This window comes from Tursiops truncatus, chromosome 18, assembly GCF_011762595.2.
Source record: "Tursiops truncatus isolate mTurTru1 chromosome 18, mTurTru1.mat.Y, whole genome shotgun sequence".
NCBI classification, from domain to species: domain Eukaryota; kingdom Metazoa; phylum Chordata; class Mammalia; order Artiodactyla; family Delphinidae; genus Tursiops; species Tursiops truncatus.
In genome coordinates, this window is record NC_047051.1 from 15,685,475 (window position 1) to 15,699,201 (window position 13,727).

The window sequence follows — 13,727 nt, forward strand, 5'->3', positions numbered from 1 at the left end:
GGGCTCTGGGTAGAGGCTGTGGCTGCAAGAGAGTCAGGTGCAGATCTGCGCCCTTGCTGGCCTGTGGGACCTGGCAGGTGAGCCTTGGACTCCTCCAGCTTCAGGTTACTGGAATGAGAAGTCCTGCCTCTCTGGGACGTGAAAGCACCTTGTCGAGTACTGTGTAAACGCACAATGGTATCATCTCTGCCGAAATGATCTTCAGCAGGACTCCCAGCTCGGAGATGTGTTTGGTGCTCTCTGAATGTCTGGTAGAACTCTTGTCAGCCAGTTAATCCATCTGAGCACAATTGCAACTATTTTTTTCTGAAGCTCTGATTGTAAAAGTAACACCTGCTCATTCTACAAAACAAATTTAACATGAGGCAAGGGGAATATGGAAAAATGTAAAGAAAATGAAAACAGCCACATACTTCAGCCATTTTGCCACTACACATGTGAATGTGTATACGTGAGTTTGTGTATGTGTACGTAGTACTATATACCTTCTATTTTTTACTTAATATTTTGTGGATATATATATACACACATACACACACACACACACACACACACATACACATACACATGCATATACATTATATAATTTAAATTAATTACCCTCAAATGGGAAATTTGTAGTAGCTGGTTTAAGATAAGAACCAAACTAAATGTCAGTTACAATTGAGTATTTGTTCACTGTTACAGTGTATTGACTCAAAGTCTGCTATAAATCAAACTCTGGGTCTACTTGAGAGCTGTCTTATTTAGTACTTGGTATGTGGAAGGGACTTGTCACCTCATTTAATCACTATCCTCCTTTAACAGACAGAAACCTGAGATCAAGAGGTTAGGTAATCTGGGGACTTCCCTGGTGGCGCAGTGGTTAAGGATCCTCCTGCCAATGCAGGGAACACAGGTTTGATCCCTGGTCGGGGAAGATCCCACAGGCCGCAGAGCAACTAAGCTCACGAGCCACAACTACTGAGCCCATGTGCCACAACTACTGAAGCCCGCGCGCCTAGGGCCCATGCTCCGCAACAAGAGAAGCCACCGCAATGAGAAGCCTGCGCACCGCAACGAAGAGTAGCCCCCGCTCGCCGCAAACTAGAGAAAGCCCATGTGCAGCAATGAAGACCCAACGCAGCCAAAAATAAATTAATTAATTAATTAAAAAAAAAAAAAGGTTAGTTAATCTGCCTGAAGGATTTAATACCAGGTCTGTGTGAGGACAGGCCCCTTGCTTTTCTGTTGGGACAGGGAAGTATTTAACATGTTGGGTGAGATAGGGTTTGAAAACATCTGAGTATTGCAGAGCTGCTAATCCATGGTGAATGAAAAGTTAGCTTTTAGGTTATGCATTGTTCACAAAAGAGGCAGGTAGCTGCTCTGAAGAAAACATTTCAAAATTGTGTTTGTGGTTAGCGGATTTGTGTGCTTGTGTTTACATTTCTCATACCACGTAGAGTATGTTCTATGCGGTTTAGAATGAAGATGTGATGTTGGGCAAGGGGTCAGTTTCTTCTGTGTTTTGGACAGAGGGGGAAGTGCCTTTCTGAAAGGCGTAACTGGTCTGGAGAGGCCATCCCTCCCTCCCACCTATGTTAGATTCGCCTCTTCGCTGGTGTGAGCAGGCTCTGTGGGCCAGGCCATGCCTGGTGGGTTTCCCAGGCAGTTACTCCACCACCACCCCACCCCGCCAGGAGCGCGCTCACCAAAGAGGAGAAGGCAGGGGCCTCAGCGCCCTGGCCTGGCTCTTCTGGCCCTGCGTCCGCAGGCCTCCCCGGGGCTCTTGTTTCCTCTCAGGCCCGGGACGATGGCCTGGACAGAAACAGGCTCCTACCTCTCAGAACCCCTTTGGGGAGTTGTGGGCAGCAGAGATTCCTGGTCCTCGATCCAGCTGGAGGGTGTAGGGAATATGCCCCTTTCTGCTCAGCACTGCCTGCCTGGGCCTTCTTACCCATGGCCTTCCTGACGGCTGTTGCCAAGCTAGGCCGCCGTGTTATGTGTCTTTCTCTTCTACATCGGGCAGTGTATTAGTCTACGGTAATAAGTAAGCTGTTGAGTGAGTGAACAAATACATGAACCGGAAGTGATTTCTGTGGCAGGAGGGAGGGCTGATGTTGGAAACACTGAACTGATTGATGACTGTGATGAGAGTGTTGGGTTGTGGGCTTAACCATTTTAGAAAGCAACCTACAGGAGTCTGTGCTGGGTGAGGGTGGTCAGGCTGGGTTTTATTTTTGCCTAAATGAAACCAAGACAGCCCAGCTGGCACAGGCGTACCCCTGCTGAGTAAAGGAAAAAAATAGCTGAAGGGAGTGATCTAGTCACTTAAAGATGTCACTAGCAAATTGTCATGGAATCATCATCAACCGTACTATAGTATTATTCACTCTTCTAGAGAACTTGTATTTCTTTATTTTCCCCTAAAGTTAGTGTCTACTGGATATAAACATCATAACAACGTATAGAAATGTGGATCTCTTCCTCTAGAAAAACAGGGAACAGTGTATACTCTTACACGGTTCTGCAACTTTTCCCCCGTTTAATCTACCAGGGATGTCTTTCCATGTCAATACACGTAAATTCACCTTTTTTAAAAAGCCACTACATAAAATTCTATTGGATGGATACTTTATGTAACCTGTTCTCTATAGACGAATATTTAGATGGTTTCCACGTTTTCACTAGTGAGTGTACCAATGGACATTCTCATGTCACTGTATATCTATATGATGAAAAACCCAGAAGTGGAATTACTGGGACAAAGGCAATGGGCATTTAATATTTTGACAGATATTGCTTCATTGCTCTCAAAAAGGTTGTGTTCTACCAACATCATCTCATATAGTGAGTGACATCCATCATCTCATATAGAGTTTTCTAAAAAAAAGGGAAAAAATGTGTTTTTTTCTTGTGATGAGAACTCAGGATTTACCCTCATAACAACTTGCATATATACCATACAGCAGTGTTAACTATAGCCATCATGTTGTGCATTACATCCCTAGTATTTATTTGTCTTATAACTGGAAGTTTGTAGCTTTTGACCACCTTCATCCTATTCCCCCTCCCCTCCGCCGCCTCAGGTAACCACAAATCTGATCTCTTTTTCTGAGTTTTTTTTTTCTTTCTTTTTGTTTTAGATCCACATATAAGTGAGGTCATACAGTATTTGTCTTTCTCTGTCTGATTTAGCATAATGCCCCCAAGGTCCATCCATGTTGTCACAAATGGTGGGATTTCCTTTTTTATGGCTAAATAATATTCCATTGTGTATATATACACCACATTTTCTATATCCATTCATCTATTGATGGACACTTAGGTTGTTTCCATGTCTTTGCTATTGTTTTTTTTTTTTTTTTTTTTTTGCGGTACGCGGGCCTCTCACTGTTGCGGCCTCAGAGCACAGGCTCCGGACGCGCAGGCTCAGCGGCCATGGCTCATGGGCCCAGCCGCTCCGCGGCACATGGGATCTTCCCGGACCGGGGCACGAACCCATGTCCCCTGCATCGGCAGGCGGACTCTCAACCACTGCGCCACCAGGGAAGCCCTCTTTGCTATTGTAAATAACGCTGCTGTGAACGTGGGGGTGCATATATCTCTTCAACACAGTGTTTTCATTTCCTTTAAATAAATACCCAGGAGTGGAATTGCTGGATTATATGGTAGTTCTATTTTCAATTTTTTGAGGAACCTCCATACTGTTTTCTATTGTAGCTGTAACAATTTACATTCCCACCAACGTTGCACAAGGGTTCCCTTTTTTCCACATCCTCACTAGCATTTGTTATCTCTTGCCTTTTTTTTAAAAAAACATCTTTATTGGAATATAATTGCTTTACAATGTTGTGTTAGTTTCTGCTGTACAACAAAGTGAATCAGCTATACTTTTACATATATCCCCATATCTCCTACCTCTTGCATCTCACTCCCACCCTCCCTATCCCACCCCTCTAGGTGGTCATAAAGCACCGAGCTGGTCTCCCTGTGCTATGTGGCTGCTTCCCACTAGCTATCTATTTTACATTTGGTAGTGTATATATGTCCATGCCACTCTCTCACTTCGTCCCAGCTTACCCTTCCCCTTCCCTGTGTCCTCAAGTCCATTCTCTACGTCTGTGTCTTTATTCCTATCCTGCCCCTAGGTTCGTGAGAACCTTTTTTTTTTTTTAGATTCCATATATATGTGTTAGCATACAGTATTTGTTTTTCTCTTTCGGACTTACTTCACTCTGTATGACAGGCTCTAGGTCCATCCACCTCACTACAAATAACTCAATTTCTTTCTTTTTATGGCTAATATTCCATTGTATATATGTGCCACATCTTTATCCATTCATCTGTCGATGGACACTTAGGTTGCTTCCGTGTCCTGGCTATTGTAAATAGTGCTGCAGTGAACATTGTGGTACATGACTCTTTTTGAATTATGGTTTTCTCGGGGTATATGCACAGTAGTGGGATTGCTGGCTCATATGGTGGTATCTCTTGCCTTTTTGATGATAACCATTCTAACAGGTATGAAGTCATATCTCATTGTGGTTTTGATTTGCATTTCTCTGATGATTGGTGATGTTTATCACCTTTATATGCATCTATTGGCTATTTGTATGTCTTTGGGAAAATGTCTATTCAGTTCCTCTTCCTATTTTTAATTGGATTAATTTTTTTTGCTATTGAGTTGTATGAATTCTTTATTTAAATTATTTTATTTATTTATTTTTGGCTGTGTTGGGTCTTCATTGCTGCGCGCGGGCTTTCTCTAGTTGCGGCCAGCGGGGGCTACTCTTCGTTGCGGTGCGCGGGCTTCTCATTGCGGTGGCATCTCTTGTTGCGGAGCACGGGTCCTGGTTGTGCAGGCTTCAGTACTTTTGGCATGTGGGCTCAGTAGTTGTGGCTCACCGGCTCTAGAGCACAGGCTCAGTAGTTGTGGTGCATGGGCTTAGTTGCTCCGCGGCTTGTGGGATCTTCTCGGACCAGTGCTCAAATCCGTGTCCCCAGCACTGACAGGGAGACTCTTAACCACTGCGTCACCAGGGAAGCCCAGTTGTATGAATTCTTTATGTATTTTGAATATGGTTTGCAAATATTTTATTCCATTCTGTAGGCGGTCTTTTAATTTTGTGGATTGTTTCTTTTGCTGTGTAGAAGCTTTGTAGTTTGATGTAGTCCCACTTGTTTATTTTTTGTTTGGCTGCTTGCGCTTTCCGTATCATCTCCAAAAAATCATTGCTGAGACCCATGTCAAGGAGCTTTTCTCCCCTATGTTTTCTTCTAGAAGTTTTATGGTTTCTGGTATTGCACGTAAGTCTCTAACCCATTAGAGTTCATCTTTGTGAGTGGTGTAAGACAGGGTCCCAATTTCATTCTTTCATTCTACATGTGAATGCCCAGTTTCTCGGCACCACTTATTGAAAAGACTGCCTTTTCTCTGTTAAGTATTCTTGGCTCCCTTATCAAATATTAACTGACCATATATTATTATTATTTTTGAAATGGTTTATCAACCACTTACATTTCTTTTTCTGAGGATTATTTTAAGTAGCAAGTTCCTATCGTGCATTTGTAGATTAGCATAAATTATAAATATTAAGTTTATACCTAAGTCTTTCAAAGGAATATTTGTTTTCTGTACAGCTGGTCATACCTATAATTCTAGGTAGAAACCACCACCTTCATTAACCATTATAATATACATTTCTTTGTGATAAAATAACGGCATTATTTCATCAAATCTGATGACCATATGCAATTTATCAATAATAATAATTAACAAGAAGAATAATCCCAAGTTCGTTGACTTCCATCACATAATATAAATACCCGAGTTAACTTAACATTGTTTGTGTGATATTTTCTTCTAACCAGTCATAACATTGCGTATATCTAACGTAGGTCTTTTGATATCATGAAAAGATCATATCATGAAAAAGTCATATCATGATCTTACCATCATTCTGGGAAATGACTAGGGAATTATGACCTTATGGTTCTCACTCAGACTATTTCATTCAAATGTAAAAAAATGTTCTAAGATGATGACAGTTGCTTGATAGTGACAGGCCTGCTATTTAAAATTTCTTTGTTTGGGAGAGGCTTGAAATATAGAGTGTTATCAGAGAAGATTCTGAAGCAGAAAAAAATGCCGTTAATTGATAAATGTCTGATGGAATAATTGTTACAATAGGTGTAGACCTACTAGAGAATGGACTTGAGGATATGGGGAGGGGGAAGGGTAAGCTGTGACAAAGTGAGAGAGTGGCATGGACATATATACACTACCAAACATAAAATAGATCGCTAGTGGGAAGCAGTCGCATAGCACAGGGAGATCAGCTCTGTGCTTTGTGACCACCTAGAGGGGTGGGATAGGGAGGGTGAGAGGGAGACGCAAGAGGGAGGGGATATGGGAACAAATGTAAATGTATAACTGATTCACTTTGTTATAAAGCAGAAACTAACACACCATTGTAAAGCAATTATACTCCAATAAAGATGTAAAAAAAAAAAAAAGCAACGGAAACGGCTGATAGTGAAGCTGTGTGGAGTGAGATTGCAAACGGGGTTTCTGAGGTACTATTGGGAAGTGCTTCTTGGAGAGGTCTTAGAGTTTGTGAATTTCTAAATTTTATTTTTTTTGTACGTGGAAAACAAGCTATGTTGTCTGTATGTGTTGAGGTTTGTTAATTTTATTTGTTGTTAATTTTATTCTCTTTTTTTCTCCTGGGCAAATAATGATACAGTGCATTCAGTTTTTCAGTAAGGGTTTATATTTTTCCTCTTCGTGGTCAAGAGAAAGAAACAGGCAGTAAATGGTCATTTGTGTGGAATTTCCCAGAAAATGCACAGTGAACAGCAGGGCTGGGGGTGGCCCTGCGGCCAGAGGTCAGGCTGGAGCCCACACGGTCCAGGCACGCTGCGCGCCCTCTTCGGTGTTTGAACTAATGCCTGAGTTGTGGCTTGTTTTTTCAGTAGACAAACTGTAAGTAATTCTCACTGGAAGTTCTTTCTGGACCTCTGTGAGCCAGTGTTAAAGGACAGATAGAAGGGGTTGAGGTGGGCGTGGGGGAACATGTACACGAGTTTTAGTGATTAGTTCTTATCAGTAAAACGGTGGAGAATAACAAGTTCCCTGCCTACTTCCCTGGACCGCTTTTGAAGATCGAATGAGGCCATGTTTGTCTTCATACTCAGTCATTTTCAAACATTTATGGCGTTAGCCTTTTAAGACCTCTTAGCATCCAGACCTCCCTGCAGAACTGGGATGGGCGTTACTGTTACCTCCTTTTACACCTAAGAAACCTGAGGCTTGGATTTGCTCAGCCAAGGCTGGAACTCCTACCCAAGACCGTCGGACATCCCTTCAAGAAGTTCACAGCAAATTGGAATGGCCGATATTTAAACACATAGATGTGAAAACGTTCTTTAGAGGATAAAGCCATGTAGAAATATGTCATCTGTTCATCATTGCTATCATCTTTGTCACAATGATAATGTTATCGCTGCTTATGTCAGTGTGGTTTAACAAAACATTTTCTTCCTTGCCTTAGAGAAACTGAAAAACCACATTTGTTTTCTGGTATAAAAGTAGTACTTGGGCTTCCCTGGTGGCGCAGTGGTTGAGAGTCCGCCTGCCGAGGCAGGGGACACGGGTTCGTGCCCCGGTCCAGGAAGATCCCACATGCCGCGGAGTGGCTAGGCCCATGAGCCATGGCCGCTGAGCCTGCGCGTCCGGAGCCTGTGCTCCGTGGCGGGAGAGGCCACAACAGTGAGAGGTCCGCGTACCACAAAAAAAAAAAAAAAAAAGTAGTACTTGTCTGTTTTTTCTTTCAGGTTTTACTAATTGGAAAGTATATACAGATAGTGAAAAATCAGAGCGTCATAACTCACCCGTAGATAACCTCAATTTTATGTATTAATACCTAAGTATGTATTTGCTTAAATCTATGTAAGTACAGGTTTAACATGGGTACATTGATTCTTCTTCAGTGGAGGTCTTTCGGGGTCTTAGAGACCGGCACCCATTTGCCTGGTGTGGTTTGGGTGGGATCTTTTCTTGAGTCAGTCACTTCTGAACCTTCTTCCCCGTGTATCTCTGAAGCTCAGAGAATTCTCAGATACGAATAGAGCAGAGGGACTTCCCTGGCGGCACAGTGGTTAAGACTCCACCTGCCATGGGTTCGATCCCTGGTCCAGGAAGATCCCACATGCCGCAGAGCAACTAAGCCCGTGCGCCACAACTACTGAGCCTGCGCTCTAGAGCCCGCGAGCCACAACTACTGAAGCCTGTGTGCCTAGAGCCCGTGATTTGCAACAAGAGAAGCCACCGCAGTGAGAAGCCCATGCACTGCAACGAAGAGTAGCCCCCGCTTGCCACAACTAGAGAAAGCCCGGGCGCAGCAACGAAGACCCAATGCAGCCAAAAATAAATTAAATTTTAAAAAAAGAAAAAAAGAGAATAGAACAGATACTACGGGTTGCAGGCCAGGCCCAGACCCAGGCCAACCAGTGATCTTAGCCACACCCTCACCTCCATGCTGTACTCACTCACCTGGATGTAGCCTGTTGTTACCTGATAGGTAGTGTTGGGAGGAAGACGCTTTCCTCTACCTTTCTGGGTTCTTCTGGCTGGTCTAAGAATGAAGTTGACAAGAGACAGATTAATAGGAGAAAGTCAAACATAAGTTTAATAACATGAGTACATGGGAGAGACCAAGAAAAATGAACTCACCAAGGTGGCCGAAGCCCACACCTTAAATGCCATCCTCAGCCAAAGACAGAAGAGGATGTTGAGAGTGGGGAGAGTCGGTTAGAGGAAGTTACCAGGAAAAGCACGGTAAACAAGGGTGACTGTGGTCCACGTTTCAGTCACTTCCTTCTCCGTTGATAAATCGAGTTTCTAGAGATTTGGTCAGCCTCCTCTTCCAGGGACAGAGCGGGACATACCCTTACAAATGGAGATTTCCCTTACAAATATAAGTGTTTCTTACAAAAAGGCAATTCCTACTTGGTTTTCAGAGCCCTTTCAGTGTCTGCTGTTTACCAGAAAATAACTCGCTTAAGACAATATGCCAAAGAGATGCATTTTAGGGTGGTAAGTTCTGCTCCCCTATAGTAGTATGTGGCTGTTTTTCTGTTTTCTTCATTTTGCTCTTCAGTATTGTAGTCTCTTCCCCAATTAACATGGCTAAAAAGAAAAAGTAACCTTCGAATTTCTTTAAAAGAAATAGAAAGCCTGCTGGACTTTGGGCTGGATTTAGATCCCAGCTCCGTTATTTAAATAACCTTGGATGAACCTCTGAGTCTGTTTCAGCAGTAAAATGGTGATAAGAATATCTAGTTACAGAATTATCTTGAGCAGTAGGGATATGAAATGCCATCCTCATAAAGTAACGCCGAGAATCATTAACTACTTGCTACTATTGGGTCTGTGTACATATGAAAAAATCAGGACCTTTCTGTATTTTGAATTCCATGAAAGTTCAGGTGTATAGGGTTGTATGGGGTGGAGGTTATATACTGGAAAAGTTGCAGGCACGTATAATATTTTTGCCTCATAAGTTGTTAAGGGTGTTCCATATCCTTCAAAGTGAAAGAAGTCGGGCTTCCCTGGTGGCACAGTGGTTGGGGGTCTGCCTGCCAATGCAGGGGACACGGGTTCGTGCCCCGGTCTAGGAGGATCCCATATGCCGCGGAGCGGCTGGGCCCGTGAGCCATGGCCGTTGGGCCTGCGCGTCTGGAGCCTGTGCTCCGCGACGGGAAAGGCCACAACAGTGAGAGGACTGCGTACCGCAAAAACAAAAACAAAAACAAAAACAAAAACAAAAACAAAGTGAAAGAAGTCTCAGGATAAGTGGGTGAGTGGTGTCCAGTTTAAGGATGTTGGGGATCCACCTGTAACTAAGAGAGCTCAGAAGTGGCGAGTGGTTCTTCCCTTGTACGTGTAGTAGCATTGCTCTTTGATTTGTGATCACAGCCATTTTCTACAAGGCATGTCATTTCTGGGCTTTGCAATTTCAGTCTGGCTTTGAAAACGTTCGTTAAAACATACCACCCCATTTCCAATTTCTTCATACTAGACTGGCCTCTCTTATTTTCCTTTCCTGGCTCCATCTTAGCAAATCAAGAGTTTATATACCTTTCCCTATCTTTTTGTTTAAAAGCCCTGGTACTCTCAGCAAATTCCATGTGACCAGGCCGCCTAGAGAGGTGGCAAAGAATTGCAATTCATTTTTGGGTTCCTCTCTGTGGAATTACCCTCTTCTCTGGTGTTTCCAGGCACTTCTCAACCTCATGCCTACCGTACTAATAGTTTATTGAAAATTCAGAAGCCAGCAGCCTGACGTTGGGCCTGCAGAAGAAGTCCCCAGTGTTTGTCCTCAAGGAGTGTATAATTTAGTGGGACGTAGACAACACTGGGAATTCTACCACGTTTTCCCTGGACACACAGTCTGTACCCTGGGCCCATTCTCCAATGTCCATTACTTCTGATGAGCCCTTAAACCTAGACATGTTTGTTTCTTTGAACTCAGTAGGAGAGTTTTTCCCCACCCCAGAGATTGTCTTCATTGAAGAACGGAATTAAAAGCACAGTATGTGTGTACACTTAAAAACGATCCAGATACCCGACAACTGTTATGAGATTGCTCCTAACCCAACAGGTACGCTGGTGTTTCATAAAGTTATGTTATTTGCAAAGCTTTGTCCTCTGTAACTGCTTGTCTTTAGAAGCCTGCCTGTGTAGAAGGGAGACCTCTGAGTATTATTTGCTACAAACAGATAGCTTCCAACACTTCTGCAGACTCCTTTAGCAGGAACATAGAATCGATAATCCAGGGATTAAGAGCCAGCTTTGTGGCTTGGGTTTGGTGAGTTGTAGCTCGACCTGGGACCAAGAAACGTAAGTTGGGTAGTAAATCATTAGGGATTTGTTTTTCCAACAGACTGGGTGATTGAGAGTTATATCTTATAAGGAGGTAATTTCTGCTTTACTAAGATACTGTATTGAAGTATCTAAATATCTTTAGAATATCTTCTTAGTTTTTCCTGTATCTTTTTTTTTTTTTTTGGTCACACCACGTGGCATGCAGGGTGTTAGTTCCTGGACCAGGGATTGAACCCAGGCCCCCTGCAGTGGAAGTGCACAGTCTTAACCACAGTCTTTCCCCCTGACCTGCATCTTTTTTCAGTTAAATAAGTATTTAATTCATACCAGTTACAATCAAGTCACTGCTGCGGATCTCCTTTATTCTCACATTATTTTAACTTAATGTTTAAATTAATTATGTTTTAGAATTCGGTAACACGTGTACATTGTACAGTAAGTTGTACAGTGAAAAGTAACTCTTCCTTCCCACTCCTGTACCCCAGCTGCCTGACCCCTTCAGCTGCCCAGTCCACAAACTCTGTGCCAGCTTCTTATATGTTCTTCCAAAGGTAACTCCATACATGCATAAACATCTGCGTGTGTCATATTCTTTTTCTCTCACGAACAGTGCTAGCATGCTGTGATCGACTTATTTTGGTGATCCTCCCAGTGAACTCCACTTCCTTGTACGTCAGCACTTATGTAATTCTCTTCCTTATTGACTGAGCTTGGCCACGTGACTGGCTTTGGACAATGGTGGATTAGCAGGTGTGATGCAAGCAGAGGCTTGCTAAGTGCTCGCACACTGGGACTTGTTCTCTGTGAATGCTAACTACTGTGACACTCCCTCTCAGAACCCAGAAACCCCCAACGGTGAGGTACCCAGCCTAGCCACGTGCAGAGGCTACATGGAAGAGAGCCAAGGTGCCTGCCAACAGCAGCCACCAGCAACCTGCCAGCCATGTGATGAATGAGCCATCTTCTTGCAAGTGGAACCTCCAGCCCCATTCAGCCACCCCAGAGATGAGCTTTACCTGCCAAACCCTGTCCAAGTTGAAAAACTGTGAGCTGTCGTCATAAGCCACTAAGTTTGGTTTGTCTTGAGCAGCAGATAACCGAAATACTAGATGCACTATATATTCTTTTTTCTTGTAAAAGACTTATCTATTATTTATTTATTTAACTTATTTTTGGCCGTTTTGGGTCTTGGTTGCAGCACGCAGGATCTTCGTTGAGGCATGCGGGATCTTTCGTTGTGGTGCGTGGGCTTTTCTCTAGTTACGGCATGCAGGTTTTCTTTTCTCTAGTTTGCGGCTCACAGGCTCTAGTTGAGGCACACGACCTCAGTAGTTGTGGTGCATGGGCTTAGTGGCCCCGTGGCATGTGGGATCTTAGTTCCCTGACCAGGGATCGAACCCTAGTCCCCTGCATTGTAAAATGAATTCTTTACCACTGGACCACCAGGGAAGTTCCTAGATGTGCTGTATATTCTGTGCCTTGCTTTTTTCACTGAACCATATATTAGATACCAGTCTATTTCACTGTTTATAGAGTTGCCTCATTCTTTTTAAGAGCTGATAGTATTCCATTGTACATTTGTGCAGTAATTTATCAGCCTCTATTGATGGACATTTATGTTGTTTTCAATGTGTTGTAGCATCTAATATCTTTGTTGCATGCTTCCTTTTGCATGCAAACAAATATATTTATTGCCTAAATTCTTACAGAGTCACTGGGTCAAAGAATATGTGAATTTGTTATTTTAATAGATATTGCCAAGTTGCCCTCCCAAGAGGTAACATTCCCACTAACCCTGGGGAATGAGTCAGTGGGTGCCAACTTGAATGGTGAAGACCATGTCAACCTCACATGTGAGGTGGGAATGTTATATTTCTCCTTTAATGTTGCTTTTCATATATTGAGAAGCCATTTGCATTTCCTTTTTGATGAACTGCCTTCTTTTTTCTGTTGGAATGTTGGCCTTTTTCTTTTTCGAAGGAGCTCTTTATATATTAAAGGAATTAGCTCTTAATTTGCTTAAGGTGAAAGCAAGTCTTTTTTTTCTCTCGGTTTATCTTCTGCCTTGGTTTGAACAATTTGTTTTCCTCTTATCGTGGTTAGATATACCAAACTTTTATTTTATAGCTTCTGGATTTTCTTGCTTTTGTTTTGTCATATTTAGGCTTTCCCCACTCTGAGATTATAATAGATATTCTCCTATGTCTTCATCTAGTACTTTTATTATTTTGCTTTTTACGTCTTCATCTTTGATCTGTCTGAATTGTCTTCTGATATATAGATTCCAAATTTATATTTTTCCAAATAGGTTTCCCAGGTGTCTACCCAGTCATCCGTTATACTGTTATGCCGTGTCATCCTTATCATATACGTTTCTGTATTTACACCATAGATAATTTCAGTATGTTTTTTGAATCCATCAAATTTTTGAGTTACTGTCTCATAAATTACTTAATTATCCCTTTTTCTCTATTTTAAAATATTTTTTAAAATTCCTTATAATTATTAATCCCAAACTAGCTTGTGATTTCCTCTGTATATATACAAATGAATATTTATAGTCTGTTTTAAAAGTTATTTAAACTTTCATCTTGTGAAGCTGCTCAAAATCTGAAGTTGGAAAGATAAGCATTTTATGCACAGGGACAGAGAAGATCAATCCATGTAATCGAGCTTCAGCTGAAGATGAGTAGGCTTGTGTAGGTGTCGAGTGACGTGCTTTTTTATCCGTTGCCGTATACAAAGGCCTGTGCCCAAATGCCTGAAGCAGGTAATAGTACTGGTATAAAAACTATATCTAGTTAAGAGAGTGGTGAGGCTGGGACCCTGCGAAAGGGAAGTTTTGTTAACAGAA

At 42.4% G+C, this 13,727-nt stretch overlaps 1 protein-coding gene across 1 annotated transcript in view; it reads left to right on the plus strand.

Moving 5' to 3' along the window:
* The window catches only part of ATP7B (ATPase copper transporting beta), a 59,228-nt gene that overhangs the window by 2,821 nt on the left and 42,680 nt on the right, over window positions 1–13,727 (plus strand).